Below are 22,462 nucleotides of genomic sequence, written 5' to 3'. Positions count from 1 at the left end.
CTGCAGGGATTAGGTTGGAAGGTGGGGGGATGAGATAATGGCTATTTGTGGGAATGGGCAAAAGATGTCATGTTCAAGAAGCTTACTGACTTTCTTAATGGCATATTTGACCTGGGTTAGGTGGGGGTGGTGGTGGGACTTGGCCCAGAAGAAGGTTGGTCTTCTGAGGGATTATTTCACCTTTTTACAGTCTCCATTTAGTGAAGGTGACGCCAGGCCCATCACCATTGGCCACGGCCTCTCTTGGTCTAATCATCTGGATGCTGGAAGCAATGCTACTAGGGTCTTCTAATTCCAACATGGTGGGGGGCTTGAGAGGGCTTTCTTCTCTCCTCCTGGCAATGACAAGCTCTATGTTGCCCCTATTGGGTGACGATCTGAGCTCAGCTGACTGCCTCTTTTCTGAAATGCTTTGAGTTAAACCTGTGAAGCCATAGGTTTGGCTGCAAACAAACCCGTTTGGGAGGCATGAGCTGTAGTCCTGGGGGTTTAGGAGGTTTACAGTCAGTTTCAGCCCTTGAACAAATTGTAAAGATAAGGCCTATTTCCATGAAATGGAGATTCCATAGCTACAAAAGACAATGCCCTTAAATCCTTGGGGTTTCAGACTAAAGCAGGAGTGATGGTGGTTTGTGTCTTTATGCAAATGCATGTGCAGGCTTTTCACGAATCTCAAGGCCTCCCACCTGACTGATTCCAGTTTGACACCTCTTGAATCTTAGACATCTACAACTTAATAGGATAAAGACCAGATATTTGGTTATTTTGTTCCCATGGCCTCAACCAGCACCTACAAAGCCGTCCCCAGTTTTGGACAGTGGTGCCATGACCCATCTACTTGGCCCAACCAGAAAGCTTGCAGGGTCTTTGGACCCCACTCTCTTTCATTCCTTTCAATACTTCATCCTATAGGTTATCTGTATAGATATCCCATAGATCATTCCTCCTAAAACAGCCACAATCCTCCCACCTTTTTCCATTTTAATCACCGCTCTGATCCGAGCCACCCACATGTCTCAGCTTGGAGAACACAGTAGACGGACCCTGTCCTTCCATTTCTGCCCACCTAAAATCTACTCCTATAGCAACCAGGCGATTAAAACATAGAATGGTTCATGCGACTCATGTGCTTTAATCCCTTCAATGTCTTCATATTGCTGTGAGAAAAATAACCTTAACTTCTTGCTTAAGAGACTATTTGATCTGGCCCCTGATAACCTCTTGGACTTCATCTGGGGCCAGTCTCCCTAGCTTGCTATTTTCACTTCCTCAAAGAAGTCAGCCCCTTCCCTGTCCTTTGACTGCTCTTCCTTGTGTCTGAAACCCTCTTTCTTATGCTTGACTCCTGCATGGGAGCCCCAACTTCTTTAGGGTTTCAGGGAGGCATTTCAAGACCACCTTATTGAAGGAGAAGAATCGATCACTTTTTAATCTCAGAATCCTGTTTTTTCCTTCGTATTGTGTCATTTTCCCTTTTATTAAAGCATAGCATGTACACAATGAAGTACCTTAAGCCTATGAAATTTAAGTGTACAGTTCCATGAGTTTTATGTGTCTACTTTCCTGTCCGCACCATCAGCTCCTTCATCAGCACGCATATACTTACTGTTATTTATCTCATTTGCAAAGAGAAAAGATCTGATAATATACCGTTACGGCACTGTTGTGGAGAAACAGATGCTGACCACTGGCTGAGTGTATAAATTCTTACAACCCCTTCAGGGGGCATTTTCACTCTATCTATTAGACGTTAAAACACACATACTTATGGAGGCAACAATTCCTCTTTCAGAAATTAATCCTTAGATACACGCTTATCTATGTGTGAGGGTAAGTGTACCAGATATGCATCACACTACTTCAGAGTGAGAAAATGTTGGTAACACCCTAAGTTGCTGCGCAGGGGGTAGGTTATAGAAATTGCAGTGTGGTTATGCCACGGAATACAACAGAAGCTGTTAGCAAGAATATATGATGCCATGGGAAAATCCTCATGCTGGGTCAAATGGGAAGAGGTGTAGGTGGGTGGGGCATGCAGATGGGTAGGGTATTTACATAAAAGGAGGGCATGTTTAGCTGTCCATACCCGGATAGAGACCCGTTAACCCCAGAACCTAGTTAGAGTTATTCTTTAGGGAAGAGAATTCAGGAACTGGTGACTTGGGTGGGAGGGAGATGTTTCCTATTTTATCTTTTTGAATTGTGGGACTTTCTTCTTCCTATATATGTGCAACACCTTTTGAAAAACATAAAAAATAAAAGTCTCAGGGCTCCGAGGGACAATGTGCAGCAGGACCAAACTCTGAATAGACCAGGCCAGCATGGCAAGGATGACTTGGGCTGACTTGGTCTCCAGGGCATGGAGGATGGGCTGGCTAACAACTTGGCTTTCAGGGCACCCTGGAGGGGCCCTCTGGGGGAGGGCAGCTGCCTGAAGCTGCCGTGGAAGCCAGTAGAGGGTCTGTTGGGGAGCCCAGTCAAGGGTGCTCCCTGGGGCATGTTACATGGGGTGCCCGCACCATCCCCCTCAACAATGTATGTCATCCTTGTCTCAGATGGAGGCATGGTCAGTGAGAATGACCCAGGAATTGTCCCTTCCCAGTTCCCAGATCCATTGGTGGGCATTTTTCTTTTAACATAGAAAGAGGTCAAAGCTTCCGAACACACACTTGCTCCAACAGGCAACCAGCTGTCCTTCTGCTCGGCCGTCAATGACCAGAGTGAAGATCAGGGGCTTGGGAGGGAGCCAGAGATGAGTCTGAGTCACAGAGCAGCCCCAAGCAGCTGTGCATCCTCTGGCAAAGCAGAGCTCTGTACCTCAGTTTCCTGGTTCATAGCCTGGGATCAGAATTCTTGCCCAGGTAAAGAACAAATCAGATGACATCTGCATGTTTGTGTGGTGAAAAGCCAGTGCTCTGCGGATGGGCAATTTTTATTCTAGAATGCATTGTTTTCTTGGGACTGACATATCAAATTACCACAAGCAGGGTGGCTTAGAACAACAGAAATGTATTCTCTCATAGTCCTGGAGGCTGGAAACCTGAAATCGAGGTGTCAGAGGGCTGTGCTATCTTGGGAAGCTCGAGAAAAACTCCACCATTGTATTTCTGGTGGCCACAGTATTCCTTGTCACGGCCTCGCTCCAATCCCTCCTCTGTCTTGGAGGCCTTCTCCTTTTCTCTCTGTGTTTTCCTCGCTTATCCTTGGATTTAGGGCTTTCTGGGTGGCTCAGCAGTAAAGAATCCATCTACAGTGTCGGAGATGTGGGTTCTATCCCTGGGTTAATAAGATCCCCTGGAGAAGGAAATGGGAATCCACTCCAGTGTCTTTTCCTGGAAAATCCCAGGGTCAGGGGACCCTGATGGGCTACAGTCCATAGGGTCACAAAGAGTCAGAAGTGACTTAGCAACTGGACAACAACAACAATATGAGATTTAAGGACTACATGGATAATCAAAGATGGAGCAGCTCTATACAGTCAGCAAAAACAAGATCGGGAGCTGACTGTGGCTCGGATCATTTGGCAACTCCTTATTGCCAAATTCAGACTTAAATTGAAGAAAGTAGGGAAAACCACTAGACCATTCAGGTATGATCTAAATCAAATCCCTTATGATTATACAGTGGAAGTGAGAAATAGATTTAAGGGACTAGAACTGATAGAGTGCCTGATGAACTATGGATGGAAGTTTGTGACATTGTACAGGAGAGAGGAATCAAGACCATCCCCAAGGAAAAGAAATGCAAAAAAGCAAAATGTCTGTCTGAGGAGGCCTTACAAATAGCTGTGAAAAGAAGGGAAGTGAAAAGCAAAGGAGAAAAGGAAAGATATACCCATTTGAATTCAGAGTTCCAAAGAACAGCAAGGAGAGATAAGAAAGCCTTCCTCAGTGGTCAGTGCAAAGAAATAGAGGAAAAGAACAGAATGGGAAAGACTAGAGATCTCTTCAAGAAAATTAGAGATACCAAGGGAACATTTCATGCAAAGATGGGCTCAATAAAGGACAGAAATGATATGGACCTAAAAGAAGCAGAAGATATTAAGAAGAGGTGGCAAGAATACACAAAAGAACTGTACAAAAAAGATCTTCACGAGCAAGATAATCACGATAGTGTGATCACTCACCTAGAGCCAGACATCCTGGAATGTGAAGTCAGGTTGGCCTTAGAAAGCATCACTATGAACAAAGCTAGTGGAAGTGATGGAATTGCAGTTGAGCTATTTCAAATCCTGAAAGATGATGCTGTGAAAGTGCTGCACTGAATATGCCAGGAAATTTGGAAAACTCAGCAGTGGCCACAGGACTGGAAAAGGTCAGTTTTCATTCCAATCCCAAAGAAAGGCAATGCTAAAGAATTACCGCTCAAACTACCACACAACTGCACTCATCTCACATGCTAGTAAAATAATGCTCAAAATTCTCCAAGCTAGGCTTCAGCAATACGTGAACCGTGAACTTCCTGTTGTTCAAGCTGGTTTTAGAAAAGGCAGAGGAACCAGAGATCAAATTGCCAACATCCACTGGATCATGGAAAAAGCAAGAGAGTTCAAGAAAAACATCTATTTCTGCTTTATTGACTATGCCAAAGCCTTTGACTGCGTGGATCACAATAAACTGTGGAAAATTCTGAAAGAGATGGGAATACCAGACCACCTGACCTGCCTCTTGAGAAATCTGTATACAGGTCAGGAAGCAACAGTTAGAACTGGACATGGAACAACAGACTGGTTCCAAATAGGAAAAGGAGTACGTCAAGGCTGTATATTGTCACCCTGCTTATTTAAATTCTATGCAGAGTACATCATGAGAAACGCTGGGCTGGAAGAAGCACAAGCTGGAATGAAGATTGCCAGGAGATATATCAATGGCACCCCACTCCAGTACTCTTGCCTGGCAAATCCCATGGGCGGAGGAGCCTGGTAGGCTGCAGTCCATGGGATCGCTAGGAGTCAGACACGACTGAGCGACTTCACTTTCACTTTTCACTTTCATGCACTGGAGAGGGAAATGGCAACCCACTCCAGTGTTCTTGCCTGGAGAATCCCAGGGACGGGGGAGCCTGGTGGGCTGCCATCTCTGGGGTCGCACAGAGTCAGACACGACTGAAGTGACTTAGCAGCAGTAGCAGATATGCAGATGACACCACCCTTATGGCAGAAAGTGAAGAGGAACTAAAGAGCTTCTTGATGAAAGTTAAAGAAGAGAGTGAAAAATTTGGCTTAAAGCTCAACATTCGAAAACTAAAATCATGACATCCAGTCCCATCACTTCATGGGAAATAGATGGGGAAACAGTGCAAACAGTGTCAAACTTTATTTTGGGGGACTCCAAAATCACTTCAGATGGTGATTGCAGCCATGAAATTAAAAGACGCTTACTCCTTGGAAGAAAAGTTATGACCAACCTAGATAGCATATTGAAAAGCAGAGACATTACTTTGCCAACAAAGTTCCATCTAGTCAAGGCTATGGTTTTTCCTGTGGTAGTGTATGGATGTGAGAGTTGGACTATAAAGAAAGCTGAGTGCCGAAGAATTGATGCTTTTGAACTGTGGTGTTGGAGAAGACTCTTGCGAGTCCCTTGGACTGCAAGGAGATCCAACCAATCCATCGTAAAGGAGATCAGTCCTGGGTGTTCATTGGAAGGACTGATGTTGAAGCTGAAACTCCAATACTTTGGCCACCTGATGCAAAGAGCTGACTCATTTGAAAAGACCCTGATGCTGGGCAAGATTGAGGGCAGGAGGAGAAGGGGACGACAGAGGATGAGATGGTTGGATGGCTACACGGATTCGATGGACGTGGGTTTGGGTGGACGCTGGGAGGGAGTTGGTGATGAACAGGGAGGCCTGGTATGCTGTGGTTCATGAGGTCACAGAGTCGGACACGACTGAGCAACTGAACTGAACTGAACTGATGGATAATCCAGGATGATTCCATCTCAAGATTCTTAATTTAATTACATCTCCAAAGACCCCCTTTTCCAAAGAAGATTACACTCACAGGATCTGAAGGTTAGGACCTGGGGAAGCTTTTGGGGAGGCCACCCATCAGCCCATATAAGCAAAGCAAGTGGCTATAGAAGCTACCAGGAATGTGTCAAGATCTGACCCCACCTGTGTGCCATGTTGTGTCTGATTCACAGGAGGTGTCAGGCCAAGTTGCATTGTGTCTGAGCCACATGGTGTGGTTACAGTTGTGACAGAAGGCATGACAGCTGCTTGCACTTGTTTTTCTCTCCTGCCCTCTGCCTCCCAATTGAACCAACACTAACCTTACTTATGGGCAAGGGTGGTGGCCCAGCACCATTTTGTAAATGCCAACCATTGATTTAAGGCTTCATGGACATTTGAAACTGATGAAGGACTGTAGTCTAGGTAACAAGAGTTTATCAACATTAGTTTTCTGGTTTTGATATTGTGTAACAGTGGTTAAGATGCTGCCATTTGGGGGCAGCTGGACAAAAGTCCAAGGGATTCCATATACTATTATTATATTATTATTGCTGTTATTACAATTATTATCATAACTTCTGGTGAGTTTCTAATCATTTTAAAATAAAAAGTTAAAAAAAATCAAACAACTTGATAATATTCAAAACTCTCACCAGAAAAAATAACCTTCATGGGCCTTTCTGGATTAGATGGTAAAAGGGTGCCCCCCTAAAGCCCGAGTCTGACATGGGCTGAATTACTATTCCCAGGGTGGCCTGGGATTCTCATCCTCCCAGGCCACTGGGAAGCAGCCTCACCCTGGCCTAGACCCATCCCCACCCCAGGCCTCCTGGCAGCCTGTTCGACCTCCTCCCTGAGAAGGCGGTCCTGCCAGGCCCTCCCCAAGCCTCCCCAGGCCAGGGCTGGTCGGGTTTACAGACACATGGCTGGGTTGTCCTGGCACCACCTCACCCTGAAGCCCAGGTTGAGCCCTGCTGTTGCTGCCGCTTGCACACAGCTCTGGCTCCCGTGGGCCTCTCCCTCGTGTTTCCCTGGAGGCACTGCGGCCTCAGTGACCCTCTCCTGAGTCAGAAGCTCTGGGCTCCTGGGAGGTGCTCCTCCCGCTGGGGGCCGGCCCACCCTAGCGTGACTCTGGTGTCACCCGATGCATGTTTCTCCTCCTCTTCCTCCTGCGACAGTGTGCTTGGTGCCTGCCTTCCTCCCCCAGCAGACTCCAGCTTCTACTAGTCTGGGCAAGTCGCAGGCACCTTCCCTGGGCCACTCGTCTGGTTCTTTCTCTCCTCCCTCCTCACCCCTATGGAAGCTGGCTGTGAGTTCTATCATGTGGTCTGCTGGTTTGGTGCCCTAGGGAGTCCATGACAGACTCTGGGGACTCTAGAAACCCCTGAACTTGTGTGCAAAATGTCTGCACGTTTTCCCAGGAAAGAAATAGATTTGCAGATGGGTCCAACACTCACACATAATTAAGACTCTCTGAAGGGGCTGTAGCCTAACTATCAGGTAGTTAGTCTCTGGCATCAGTCTGCTGGGCTGTGATACTGTTTCTGTCAAGCTGGTTCATCCCCATGCCTCAGTTTCCTCTCATGTAAAACGAACTAAATGAGAGCCTTGATCATGTCTGGAGGTGATATGGAATAAGTGAAAAAGTCACATCAAGTTCTTGGCACCTCCCCAGGAAGAACTCAGTGTAGATGCTCTGTGAATATTTTTAAATTAATTAATTAATTTTTGGCTGCACTGGGTCTTCATTGCTGCCTGAGGGCTTTCTCTAGTCGTGGTGAGTGGGGGCTACTCTCTAGTTGTAGTACACAGGATTCTTATTCTGGTGTCTTCTCATGTTGCGACTTGTGGGTTCTAGAGCTTGGGCTGAGGAGTTGCAGCACTCAGGCTTAGTTGCCCTGCAGTGTGGGCTCTTAGTTCCCCGACCAGGGATCGAATCCATGTTCCTTGCACTGGCAGGCAGACTCTTAGCCACTGGATCACCAGGGAAGTCAATGATCTGCTATTATTTTTATCTGTCTTGAGCACCTAGGATCTCCCTTCATACTTATAACAGCTACGCGGGGCAGCGGTTATCAACCTCCTTTGAGAGACTTCCCTTACTCCACATCACACAGACATGAAAAGGCAGAGCTGGGATTTGGACTCATAGCTTCCTTCCTTTCTGCTACACATTACTGCCGCTCAACCCAAAGAGAATGAGAAGATATAAAGGTGATGGGGTCAGAAGGTGTCTTGTATTTTAAAGCCCCTTTATGTGTTCTGGAAAGTCTTTCTGGCCCTGTTTTCTGAGGTGTACTGTGTTTGTACAGGGTAGTAATGAGACAGGACAAAATCCTAGAATGGCCTGACTCCAGGTGATGTACTATGCTGGAAATCCTTTGCCTTTGGAAATGCTGTTCCTCTCTTTACCTAAGGTCTACCTGGTCATTGGTCCAAACCCATTGCACTGGTGTCATCTGACCAGACTCCATCTCTGACCTTGTCAGTATTTGTTGCCTCTCAGCACTGACCTACTTTCACCCTGTCATTTATTACACTGCACTGTGACTTCCTTGATGATCCTCCATTCCTGTCTCTTCAACAATGTAAAGTTTGTGCTAAAGGCACCTTTTTGCCCTCTGTGCTCAGCTTGGTTCCTGGTATCTAATAAGGGTCTGATGAGAAGGAATGAATCCTCTCTATTCCTTATCAGGATTAAATCCAAAGTCTTTACCTTGATCCACAGGCCCTGCCTGAAATCCTTGCCCTCTACTATGGATGCATCTCATGCCGATGTCTATCACCTTACGAGCCCAGACATAGCTTCTCTTTCATTTTTTAAATATAATAGCCTCTCTTGCTTTAGAATGTCCATAGCTCTAATCACAATTTCAATGTATTTGGGACTTCCTTAGCAGTCCAGTAGTTAAGACGCTCAGACTCCAATGCAGGGGGCACAAGTTGATCCCTGGTCAGGAAACTAAGATCCCACATGCCCTGTGGCACAATCAAAAACATCAAAAAGCAATTTCAATATAATTGATTATGTAACTATAAGTTGAACTACGTGCAGCATCTGTGAGATAGTCAAGTGTAGGCAATTTCATATGACTCAAAAGAATAACGATTTGATGATGGTTCATCCCGACTGTAAGCTCTGTGAAGGATACTGCCTAAAAGGGTCCAGCAAATGATAGATACTCAACATTTTCATAATCGATGAATAGTCAACCACGTACATTTTTACCATCTAATTCCTTGACCGTACACATCCTAAAGTGTTGAGAGTTGTGTAAGCATGCAGAATTTCACACCATTCTCTGATTTAAGCCAGTTCTTTGTTACAAAGAGGAAGTAAAGACTTCTATCCCCCTAGGCTTCCCTTGTGGCTCAGCTGGTAAAGAATCCACCTGCAATGAGGGAGACCTGGGTTCGATCCCTGGGTGGGGAAGATTCCCTGGAGAAGGGAAAGGCTTAGTATTCTGGCCTGGAGAATTCCATGGACCGTGTAGTCCATGAGGTTGCAAAGAGTCGGACACGACTGAGCGACTTTCACACACACATCTAGATATTCCAGTGAAGCATCTCGCCTTCCTGAGTTCTCTAGCCACCTGGGTCTAGGCTCTAGTTCTGATTTAGGCAATCACGGTCAGAGTGGAGCACTGAGAACCATCAGGGCTCAGGCACTTCTCAGAGCTTGTCCTTCTACCAAAAAAAGGAGAGCAGTTTTTTTTTTTTTTTTTTTTTTGGCAGAATCTCAGATGGGCCATTTATAGTTGCTGTTAATGGGCAAGGTGTTACCTCTCTGAACCCCAGCTTCCCCATGGGAATATTTATACAGTCAGTCGACATTCCAGAATTGTAAAGACTAAATGATATAACAAGTGAAGAGCCAGTGTAGAAGTCCTTTATTATTTTTGCACTCACTGTGGTCAGGAACAGGCAAGAAGGCAGCTTCAGACCTGAAGGTATTGGGGAGTCCATGGAATAGAGTTGTTGGGCTTGTGTCCCCTGCTGCTACAGTTATCTCATACCAGGCAGCAGACTTGGGACTAAACATTCATTATCTCTCTTTGTCTTCAAAATCCCTGCCTGAGGTAAGAACTGTGTTTATTTTTTACAAATGAAGAAACTGGGCTCAGAAAAGTGAAGTTAATTACCTTATCTATGTACCCAGTCAGAGGAGGAAAGAGGATTAGAACCCGAGTCACTTTTTCTTTTTTAACTTTTACAGTGTTGTGTTGGGTTCCACTGTTCAGTTCAGTTCAGTCGCTCAGTTGTGTCCGACTCTTTGCGACCCCATGAATCGCAGCACGCCAGGCCTCCCTGTCCATCACTAACTCCCGGAGTTCACTCAGACTCGCGTCCATCGAGTCAGTGATGCCATCCAGCCATCTCATCCTCGGTCGTCCCCTTCTCCTCCTGCCCCCAATCCCTCACTGTATGGCAATGGAAATCAACCACAACTACACACATATCTCCTCTCTCTTGAGCCTCCCCCTTCTGCTCCCATCCCTCCTCTCTAGGTCATCACAGAGTGCCAGATTGGACTCCCCGTAGAACCCAGGTCTTTTTGTTAAAAAAAAAAAAATCAAAAACTTATTTATTTGGCTGCACTGGGTTATAGTTGTGGCATGCAGGGCCTTTAGTTACAGCATGTGAGATCTAGTTCCCTGACCAGGGATGGAACCTGGGCCCCTTGCATTGGAAGCGCAGAGTCTTAGCCACTGGACCACCATGGAAGTCCCCAGAACCCAAATCTTTATACCAAGAAAAACAGATATTTTTCTCTTTGGGGCTTTCCTGTAGACAACAAATATCACTGCTCTTTATGCTCTTCATGCATTTCTTTCTTGGCCACTAATCTAATGATAAATAAATAATGGATTGCTACTGTAAAGCCTGATTTCTTGGCTATACCCAGGTAAATGTCCACTGGCTTCAGTAGCAATTAGCTTCAAAGAGAAGTTGCCTGGTTAATAATAATACCACCACCTGCTATTTATAGATGGCCATTCTCCAAGGAGTCCAAAATGCTTAGCAGACATTATCTAATCCAGTCCTGCTCTGTTACCGTAAATCTGGTCTGGGCTTGTGGTACTTCTGCCTTTTCACAGAGAGGGCTCATGTTCAGAGAGCGTTTAGATCTTGGCTCTCATCACACAGAGGGTTGGCATCCCCTACTCCTGGTCCATAAGTGTCTTTTTTGACCTCATAGTCCTTTGCCCTCCATGAAGTTAGACCAGGTCTGTTATCAGGATTTCTGCTTTCTGTGGGCCTCTGGCATTGCTCAGGCCACAGGAGCTGGACAGACAGCTTCATGAGAATTTCTAAGGTTTTGCAAAGGGTTTGTCTGGACTCACTTTCAGGCAGAGGCATCTTTGAATCGCTCCTGGGATCTGCATCAAAGTTGTCATCTCCTCCTCTCCTTCCTCCTCTGTGTCCTTTCTCACTGTCTGAGCTCTTTTCTTGTTTTCCTCCTCATCCTTCTTCTTCCTCTTCTTCTCCTCTTCCTTCTTCTTCAACACACACTTATTTGGAGCTAGTTTTATGCTAATGAGGTTGCTCAGTCGTGTCCAACTCTTTGCGACCCCAGGGACTGTAGCCTACCAGGCTCCTCCGTCCACGGGATTCTCCAGGCAAGAGTACTGGAGTGGGTTGCCGCTTCCTTCTCCAGGGGAGCTTCCCGACCCAGAGATCGAACCAGGGTCTCCTGCATTGGAGGCAGACACTTTAACCTCTGAGTAAGCACTTTATAGGGGTTGCTTGACTTATTCCTCACAGGAGATATTGATTGATTCTACTCTTCTTCATCCTGGTGCAATCAGGCTTTCTTTCTATCCATGAGCACACGTATCCCATGGACATCCCGCAGGTCACCAGTGCTTGGACCTGAGCTCCAAGAGTGAGCACTCGCTTGAAATGCCACATTTTAGTGCTTGCTTCTACTATGGTCTTTCCAGTAGTCATATATGATGTGAGAGTTATGAAACGAATCGCCAGTCCAGGTTCGATGCATGATACTAGATGCTTGGGGCTGGTGCACTGAGACGACCCAGAGGGATGGTCAATCTCATTTGATAGAACAGAAAACTGAGGCTCAGAGTGGATAAATTCCATTCTGATTGTTGACAGTGTAAACTTTCCCAGATCAACTTGAGAAACTCTGTGGCATTACCACCCAGCGCAGTGTCTGGCGGGCATAAAACACCCAGTGAATAGATGCTGGTTAGAATAACAGAGTAACTATCATTTATTAAGTACAGGTATATTATACATCATAATTTTCAATCCTTATAGCAATCTGATGAGGTAGGTCCTATTTTACAGAAAATGAACTAAAGCTCAGAAAGGTAAATAATTTGCAAAGTTCACACAGTTAAAAAATGAGGTTATATTGTATTAATTAATAAATAATTAATTCTTGGTCTTCCAGATTCCTGAATCTTTTCACTTAATCCATAAGCTCGTTGGAATCAATGAAGGGTTGGCTGGTGGATGGATGGAAGTGAGAGAAGTAGATGGGACCAGGATTCTCCTCCCATGCCTTTCTGTCTCAGATGCTAAATTCTTGGTGACAACAGGGTAATGATGATAAAGACATATGTAGCACAGTCTGAAACCTTCAAGGACTTGTGTAAATTGTCCTCGAGTTGCTTACCCATGAGGGACTTTCACTCTAAAGTGGGACCTGTAAAAACATCTTTTATTGGAATATAGTTGATTTACAATGTTGTGTTAATTTCAGGTATACAAGAAAATGAATCAGTTGTGCACATACATATAGCCACTCTTTTTTAGACTCTGAAAATATGGAACAGTTCATGAATTTATGTGTCATCCTTGTGCAGGGCTCATACTAACTTTCTCTGTATAGTTCCAATTTTAGTATATGGGCTGCTGAAGCAAGCATTCAGTTCAGTTCAGTCACTCAGTCATATCTGACTTTTTGTGACCCCCATGGACTGTAGCACGCCAGGCTTCCCTGTCCATCACCAACTCCCAGAGCTTGCTCAAACTCATGTCCACAGAGTCGGTGATGCCATCCAAACATCTCATCATCTGTCGTCCCCTTCTCTGGCCTTCAATCTTTCCCAGCATCAGGGTCTTTTCCAGTGAGTCAGTTCTTTGCATCAGGTGGCCAAAGTATTGGAGTTTCAACTTCAGCATCAGTCCTTCCAATGAATATTCAGGGTTGATTTCTTTAGGATGGACTGTTTGGATCTCCTTTCAGTCCAAAGGCGTCTTCTGCAAGACTTCTCCAAGACTCTCTTCTCTCAAGAGTCTTCTCCAACACCACAGGTCAAAAGTATCATTTCTTTCTTTTTCTTTAAATATAAATTTATTTATTTTAATTGGAGGCTAATTACTTTACAATATTGTATTGGTTTTGCCATACATCAACATGGATCTGCCACAGGTGTACACGTGTTCCCCATCCTGAACCCCCCACCCTCCTCCCTCCCCGTACCATCCCTCTGGCTCGTCTCAGTGCACCAGCCCCAAGCATCCAGTATCAGGCATCGAACCTGGACTGGCGATTCGTTTCATAACTCTCACATCAAACATGACTGCTGGAAAGACCATAGTAGAAGCAAGCACCAAAATGCGGCATTTCAAGCGAGTGCTCGCTCTTGGAGCTCAGGTCCAAGCCCCGGCGACCTGCGGGATGTCCATGGGATACGTGTGCTCATGGATAGAAAGAAAGCCTGATTGCACCAGGATGAACAAGAGTAGAATGATGAGAGCCTTATATCTCAGCAACTCTAAGGTGATGAACGTTAAGAGTTCAATCTGGAGTAGAAGAAGTTAAGTACACGGTGGAAGACACAGGAGTGTTGGTGCTAAGTATCTGGAACAAGACATCGACAGCTTAGAAATGGCATACAAGTCTACAGGCAGGAGATGGAGTTAACAGAGCCTGGGAAGCTGGGAGCTAAGGCCATCCTGCACCAATGGAAGTCATGCAAGAGTTAGAAATACCATGGTTTCTCCCTTCCTTCTCTCCTCTAACCTCCCCCCAGTACCCCTGATTATGGTTTGTCAACTCTAATAGGAAGCCAACTTTGTGAGATTTAGGAAGTTCCGCTTTCAAGACATGGCTCTGTACAGTACAAAGCTGAAAATAGAAGTAGGAGGCTGGAAAATGCATCTGATGGGCTAATGACTGATACTCCAGGTGGATCCTGGACTATTTATTTATTTACCAGACTAGAGTCAGATGTCTGGTCCAGATGGACTCTTAGGTTCTCATTGCCATTCCAGAAGTTAGAGACCTTGAAAAGAGAATCTATTTTGTTAAGATTTTATCACAATTGAAGGAGAAGAAGGAATCTACCATTCACATAAGCATCTTATACAAGAATGTCACTTTGTAACCAGAGTCCAGCTTCCTTTGGTTGACCGCTTGTGGCAGCAAGTCACTGGGGACTGGCTTACCTGGAGGCGGAGGCCATGGGATTTATGCTACTCAAAGGAGCTTGGTGGCCCCTACATCACCATCACCATTCAGTGACATGGTGATTGAAATTCCAAAATGGATGAAAAATTCCCTGCAGTTAAAATGACAAGTCTGAAAATTCCTTTGACAGGATAAATAAATAAATACACAAGAAAGTGTAGAAATAAAACTTCTGCCTCTCTGCCTGGATAAGGGTAGGATTGCACTGGGAATTCAGTTCTTTTGCCATTCTGAGTTTGCTGAAGACAAGGAAAGCAAACCAGAGGGAACCTAACGCAGAGCCAAAACTACACCCTTCTTTCTCCAGAGGACCGCAGAGGTCCAGGAGTCAGGGTGCTTTTCTCACTAGGAGAATTTTATTCATTCATGAAAATTTTTCCAGAGAATCAAGTGGCAAATACTTCTTCCTTATTCTCTCCCTTGCTCCGTCTATCCTTTCTTTCCTTTCTTCATCACTTGAGAAAAAAATATCCACTATTCCAGTTATCTATTGCTACATAGCAAATGAAACCATGCTTTGTGGTTTAAAACAACAGCAATCATTTACTGTGCTTATGCAACAGCAATTGTGCCAAGGCTTGGTGGGTCAGCTCTTCTTTGCTCCACATGGTTACCTGGGGCCTTTCAGCTGGAGCCTGAGGATTCTCTTTCTAGATGGCACACTCGGGATGAGATGTTGGTACTGGGGCTTCCCAGGTGCTGTCAGCTGGGGAACTCAGTTCCCTTGTGGACCTCTCCAAGAGACTCCTTGGACTTTTTCAGAACAGGCTGGGAGGATTCCAAGAATGTTCCAAAAGATCCAGGGGGGAGCTCAGGACATCCCAGAACCCCAGAATCTCATTGCTACAGCATTTACTTGGCCTAGGAAGTTTGTGGCTTTCTTTAATCCATCATCCTCACCTTATTGGAGGTGGGCCTGTAGTGTGAGTAACTTCACAGCGAAAGAGCAATGGCAGACCTTCAGGACTCCATGGAACTCAAAATAAAATTCCTAAGGTCAGCAGCAGAATTCTGGCAGGACCAGGGATCTGGGAGGTCCCTAGCATGAATTAAGGGTGGTGACTTCATATCAGGCTGACTTCTCAGCTCTGATCATTTGTAGCTGAGTAAGTTTAGCCGTGCTTCATAACTTATTCAGACTTCAGTTTCCTCAACCATAAAATGAAAAGAATCCTGTCTCACTTTATTACTTTGAAAATAGTAAAGATGGTAGCCAAGGAAAGGAGAGGGGTAGGGGGACACATTAAAATATCTGGGTTAGAGTGGGCATTCAGTGAGTGGAAGCTATGTATTTATTTGAGTAGTAGAACATTTTTCCAGGAATCCTCTGCGATTCTGAATTTGAGTTCATTATTTTCTCTTTTTCTATGGTTTTTAGATTATTTACTTTTATTTTCAATTCATTTATATATTTTTGGCTGTGTTGGGTCTTCATTGCAGTGCACAGGTTTTTCTGGTTGTGGTGAATGGGGGCACTCTCTTGGTGTGGAGCACAGGCTCAGTACCTGTGGTACACAGGCTTAGTTCCCCATGGCATGTGGGATCTTCCTGGACCAGGGATTGAAACTGTGTCCCCTGCATTGGCAGGCAGATTCTTAACCTCTGGACCACCAGGGAAGCCCCTGCTTCTCTATTTATTGTAACTCATTTCTGACTTATTATCAAAATAACACATGAGCATTTTAATTATTCAGAAAATAAATGAAATAAGAAGAAAATAATAAATATCTGTAACAATGCAATCCTAATTTTTAGGTATTGCTTCAGATATATGTCAACTATTTATTGGCAGAAAAATGTACCACCTCAAATCTCAGGCCTTAACAGAGCAATTACTGTTGAATCTGGGCAGCTGGGGGTCAGCTGACCTAGGCTAAATTTGGTTGGGTGGCTCTGCTCTGCCCCATGAGGCTCTCATTTTCCTCCTGAGAAAAAATGTCAGCCCAGTTACATTCTTCTCATGGAGGTGGGCAGAAACTTGATAGAACAAGTGGGACTGTACAAGGGCTCTGATGACTTAGGATAAAATTGGCTCACACACGTTGCTTTCACCCCCTTTTATTGGTCCCAGCAACTCACATGACTGAATCCCAGGTCTAGGGGCCATGGGTGTAGAATCAGAAAACAGTCGAGAAGTGGGGCCAAGAACGTCATCTTTAATAACATATAATTTTGTTTTGAAAAAATTGGCTAAATTGCATGTTCTTTGTTGTTATTGTAGTTTCTAGCTTTTTTCCACTTAATATAGTACAGAGAAACTTCCAGAGTCTTCTGCACTAGTGCTTTCATGGACTGTATCTTTATTTCATTGGGTGGATGCTTTATATTTTGTTCAATATCTTTTTCTATTATTAGCTGTTTAGGTTTTACCAGATTTCCTGTATAACGATAATTGTAGCTCCGAATTGGTGTGCATCCATGTTCATATTTTTATATTGTGGGGTCAGAATTTTATGCAGAAATATAGGGTTCAGATATATTGCCAAACTGTTAACATTCAGAAAAGTAATACCAACTTACATGTCCCCTCTAGCAGTGTATTTTAGTGCATTCTTTCTTGAATTTTCGCTTACTTTGGGAATTTGCATGTATGAACATGTACATATTATTTAAAATTTTAAATTCTGTGATTCTAGTACAAAGAACTCCTGCTTACATTTTATACAGATTCATCAATTGCTGCCATTCTTCACATTTGTTTCACAAATGTGTGCATGTAAGCGTTATCCACGTATATCTCTCTCTTTCTACACACATGCACATATTTCTATTTCTGTATATGAATTCCCTTCCCCCTCCCTGATTCAGGTAAGCGTTAGTTTGGAGACACTATTTACTAAATACTTCACTGTGTATTTCATAAGAAAAAGACATTCTCATAGAAAACCATTGTGTAACTATCAAAATCAGAAATTAATATTGATACAATGCTATAAGCTAAACCATAACCTCCATTCATATTTAATCAATTGTCTAATAATATGCTTTTTAGTTTTTCCCAGTCCAGGATTTAATCCTGCAACACATAACTGTATTAGTTGTCATGTTTCTTTAGTTGTGTTTAATCTGGAACAATTTCTTTGCTTTTCTTGATGGCTTTTGATCTTGATATTTATGAAGAGTCCAAGTCAGTTATTCTGCAGAATGCCTGTCAAGTTGAGTTTCTCTGATATTTCTTCATGATTTGATTCAGGTTATGCATTTTTAGCAGAAAAAACTAAAGAATTAATATTGTGTCCTCCTTGGGACAGCATATCAGGATGCACGTGATGTTCATTTGTTGATTTTTAGAGATATTAACTTTGATCATTTAGTTCAAGGAATGTCTGCCAGGTTTCTCCACAATAAAGCTCCTGGTTTTCCATTTATACTCTCTTTGTAGGTACATATTTTGAGACTATGCTAATACTGTTTCACAGCAAACATTCAGCCTCTAGTTCTAGCATACACTGGGGCTTCCCTGATAGCTCAGTCAGTAAAGAATTCACCTGCAGTGCAAGAGACCTGGGTTTGATCCCTGGGTCAGGAAGATGGAGAAGGAAATGGTAGCCCGCTCCAGGATTCTTGCCCGGAAAGTCCTGTGGACAGAGGAACCTGGCAGGCGTCAGTCTATGTGGTTGCAAGAGTCAGACATGGCTTAGCGACTAAACCACCACCGCCACCTGGCATCCTTTGATGATCTCTACTTTCTATTATTAGGTTTGGGCTTCCCTGATAGCTCAGTTGGTAAAGAATCCGCCTGCAATGCAGGAGACCCGGGTTTGATTCCTGGTAGGAAAGATCCGCTAGAGAAGGGATAGGCTACCCACTTCGGTATTCTTGGGCTTCCATTGTGGCTCAGCTGGTAAAGAATCCACCTGCAATGTGGGAAACCTGGATTTGATCCCCGGGTTGGGAAAATCCCCTGGAGAAGAGAAAGGTTACCCACTCTAGTATTCTGGCCTGGAGAATTGCATGGACTGTATAGTTCATGGGTTGCAAAGAGTTGGACATGATTGAGCGATTTCCCTTTCATTATTAGGTTTACATATACTAGTTGGTGTGTTGGAGAAGACTCTTGAGGGTCCCTTGGACTGCAAGGAGATCCAACCAGTCCATTCTGAAGGAGATCAACCCTGGGATTTCTTTGGAAGGAATGATGCTGAAGCTGAAACTCCAGTACTTTGGCCACCTCATGAGAAGAGTTGACTCATTGGAAAAGATTTTGATGCTGGGAGGGATTGGGGGCAGGAGGAGAAGGGGATGACAGAGGATGAGATGGCTGGATAGCATCACTGACTTGATGGACATGAGTCTGAGTGATCTCCGGGAGTTGGTGATGGACAGGGAGGCCTGGCGTGCTGCGATTCATGGGGTCGCAAAGAGTCAGACACAACTGAGTGACTGAACTGAACTGAACTGAACTGATCTTCTGTAAGGAATAACTTTCTCATCTCTCCTAGATATGTATGAGTGTATATATATGTATGAGGTGAGGTGAAGTCACTCAGTCGTGTCCAACTCTTTGCGACCCCATGAACTGTAGCCTACCAGGCTCCTCCCTCCATGGGATTCTCCAGGCAAGAGTACTGGAGTGGGTTGCCATTTCCTTCTCCAGGGGATCTTCCTGACCTGGGGATCGAACCCAGGCCTCCCGCATTCCGGGCAGACGCTTTAACCCCTGAGCCACCAGGGAAGCTATATATATGTATGAATGTATATATATATGTGTGTATCTATATATATATGCGTTCACATATTTATATTGTTACAGACGGATTCTTTTTTAACATGTTTATTGGCGTATACTTGTTTTACGATGTGTTATTTACTGCTGTACAGCAAAGTGAATCAGCTCTGCTGCTGCTGCTGCTGCTGCTTCAGTCGCGTCCGACTCTGTGCGACCCCATAGGCTACATATACATATACCCCCTCTTTTTTTGGATTTCTTCCCCAGTTAGGTAACCACAGAGCATGGAGTAGAGTTCCCTGTGCTACATAGTAGATTCTCATTTAGTTATCTATTGTATAAATACTACTGTGTATATGTCAGTCCCAATCTCCCAGTTCACTCCATCCCTTTCCCCCCTTCTTGGTGCCCATGCATTTGCTCTCTAGGACTGTGTCTCTATTTCTGCTTTGCAGATAGATTTATCTGTACCATTTTTCTAGATTCTACATATTTATGGTAATGTATGGTATTTTTCTCTTTATGACTTACTTCAGTCTATGTGACAGTCTCTAGGTCCATCCATGTCTCTGCAAATGGCAAAACTGCATTCCTTGTTATGGTTGAGTAGTATTCCATTGTTACGTGCCACATCTTCATCTTTGAAGAACCTTTAGGTTGCTTACATGTTGTGGCTACTGTAAATAGTGCTGCGATAAACAGTGGAGTGCATATCTCTTCTGGAATTGTGGTTTTCTCCAGATATATGCCCAGGAGTGGGATTGCTGGGTCATATGGTGGTTCTATCATAGATTCTTATTTTTATTTACTGGATTACAATCCAATTTTGCTGCTGAAATCATTGCAAAGATCACTAGTGAGAGCTACTTCTAGCTGGCTGATGTGTCCTTGTGGTACGTCCCTATCATTCTTTGATGCTTTCTTCTCTTTTCCCTGCACCATCTTTGGAGCTTGTCTCTTTCTTTCCCCCAAGGAGCCCTCACTCTTTTCAGGGGAACATGGTGTTTAGAAGCCAAGATCTGAATGCCAAGAGTGTGTCATTACTTCTTGCCCTCTCAGTGTAAACTTACTACTCTTTCCGTATTTTTTTATATTTGAAAACTTTCATGATAGTATCCACTCCAGTACTATTGCCTGGAAAATCCCATGGACAGAGTGAGCCTGGTAGGCTACAGTCCATGGGGTCGCAAAGAGTCGGACACGACTGTGCAACTTCACTTCACTTCATTATAGTAAGAGAACTGGCTCCCAGTATTCAGACGTAGGTGGAAAAGCCACTTTTGTTTCCAAGTAAAGGTTTAACATTTGTTTTCACCTTTTACATTTTATTTTAAAAACACCTGATCAGGTGGCTTACACGTTCTGTCAGTTGAAGAGTTTGCTTTTCTTCTTCTGTTTGGAATTCTTCAACAGATGTTCAGAGTATTATCAATAATTGCTTTCTTGTTATATATACAAACGTGAAAATCTTTTGTTCAAGATTGTCATTTGTTTTAAAATTTTCATTCTGCTTTCTTTCTCATAGAAAAGCATACCTTTTTTCTTTTTTACCTTTCAGATTTCACTCAGCTGCACAGAATAAATTAATTATAATCCTTGGTTCTGACACCTTGTTTCATTGTTCCTGTATGGCCTCTACCAGCTTCTCCAGAGAAACAGAACCAATAGAGCATATATTACTATCTGTGTATCTATATCTCCTCTATGCAAAGAATTGCTTCACCCTGTCTTGGACGCTAAGTCCCAGGATTTGCAGTTGGCAAGTTGGAGAGCCAGGAGAGCTGAGTCTCGAGGCTGAAGAGACTGATATCCGAGATCAAAGACAGTAAAGCAGAGAGAAACTTCTTCCTTCAGCCTTTTTATCTTTTCTTAAAGAAAGCAAGGATAAATTTTATTTGTTTTTGGCCGTGCTGGATCTTTGTTGCTGTGTGTGGATTTTCCTTACACTGAGTCGGTGCGGCTCTCTGGTTGCGGTGTGCGGGCTTCTCATTTTGGTGGCTTCTCTTGTCATGGAGCAGGGGTTCTGGGTTCACGGGCTTCTATCGCTGTAGCACACATGCTCAGTAGTTGCAGCTCTAGACCTTGGGCTCAGTACTTCTGGGGTATTAGCTTCGTTGCCCTGCAGCACGTGGAATCTCCCCAGACCAGGAATCAAACTCGTGTCCCCTGCATTGGCAGGTGGATTCTGAACCAGTGGACCACCAGGGAAGTCCCCCTTTTCAGCCTTTTGTTCTACTCAGGCCTTCTGTAGATTGGATGAGGCTCACCCTCGGTGTGAGGGGCTGTCTGCCCTACTCAATCTGTAGATTCAAATATTAATCTTACTCTGAAACACCATCACCAGAAATAATGTTTAACTAAATATCTGGACACCCTGTTGCCTAGTCAAGTGGACATATAAAACTAACCATCTCAGCCTGATTTCATTTACTTGATTTCTTTGTTATTTTTTGTTGTACAATAAACATCCATGAATTGCTTCCCCAAATTCAGCTTACCCTTTGACAAAAAATCTACACATGATTAAGGTTGTCTCCTCTCTCCTAATCCACTCCATGCCTCCTGTATTCTGAAGGCTCCATTGTCCTGAATCTTTTTACTGTTTTATTAAATAAAGCTAGAGTTGTAATATTGAAAGGTAGATTTTTAAATGTTTCAATTTTAAATTTCATAGGAAGTGTATGCAGTCCTTTTAAAGACAATTATTATTAATTTATAATTATATAAATTATATTATTATAATATAAGTATAATTGTTATATTATTATAATATAAACTGTTATAATAATATAATTCTAATTGCTGTATATTATAATATAAATTATTATATCATTGTAGTGTCTTAAATAGTTCTTGTTTTTGGTTAGTTGCTAAGTCATGTCTGACTCTTTTGCAACCCATGGGCTGTAGCCAACCAGGGTCATCTCTCCATGAGATTTCTCAGGCAAGAATAATCGAGTGGGTTGCCATTTCCTTCTCCAGTGGATCTGCCTGACTCAGGGATTGAACCTACATCTCTTGCATTGGCGGGCAGATCCTTTACGGAAGAGCCACCGGGGAAGCCCAATTAAATCATTATATGTATTAAAATACACAAAGTACTATAAGAAAGAATATAGGTATATATGACTGAATCAATTTGCTGTACACATAAAACTAACATATTGTAAATCAACTATATTTCAATAAAAAATTTTTTAAAATGAAAAACTTATAAAGTACTAAGTATATAGTTTAATAAGCAGGGTGACATATAATATACAGCCTTGACATACTCCTTTCCCAATTTTGAACCAGTCTGTTGTTCCATGTCTGGTTCTAATTGTTGCTTCTTGACCTGCATACAGATTTCTCAGGACGCAGTTAAGGTGGGCTGGTATTCCCATCTCTGGAAG

General features: G+C 43.6%; 2 non-coding genes across 2 annotated transcripts; both read right to left on the bottom strand.

Annotated features, from left to right (window-relative positions):
- Nucleotides 1–12,743: 12,743 nt before the first annotated feature.
- Nucleotides 12,744–12,848, bottom strand: LOC138091959 (U6 spliceosomal RNA). The gene has a single exon (XR_011145984.1). It is a non-coding gene; the product is annotated as a U6 spliceosomal RNA (small nuclear RNA).
- Nucleotides 12,849–19,000: 6,152 nt separating this feature from the next.
- TRNAS-GGA (transfer RNA serine (anticodon GGA)) lies at nt 19,001–19,073 on the bottom strand. Its single transcript has one exon. It is a non-coding gene; the product is annotated as a tRNA-Ser (tRNA).
- Nucleotides 19,074–22,462: the final 3,389 nt, after the last annotated feature.

Source organism: Capricornis sumatraensis, chromosome 15, assembly GCF_032405125.1.
Source record: "Capricornis sumatraensis isolate serow.1 chromosome 15, serow.2, whole genome shotgun sequence".
Taxonomy (NCBI): domain Eukaryota; kingdom Metazoa; phylum Chordata; class Mammalia; order Artiodactyla; family Bovidae; genus Capricornis; species Capricornis sumatraensis.
This window is presented reverse-complemented; position numbering and strand designations above follow the sequence as displayed.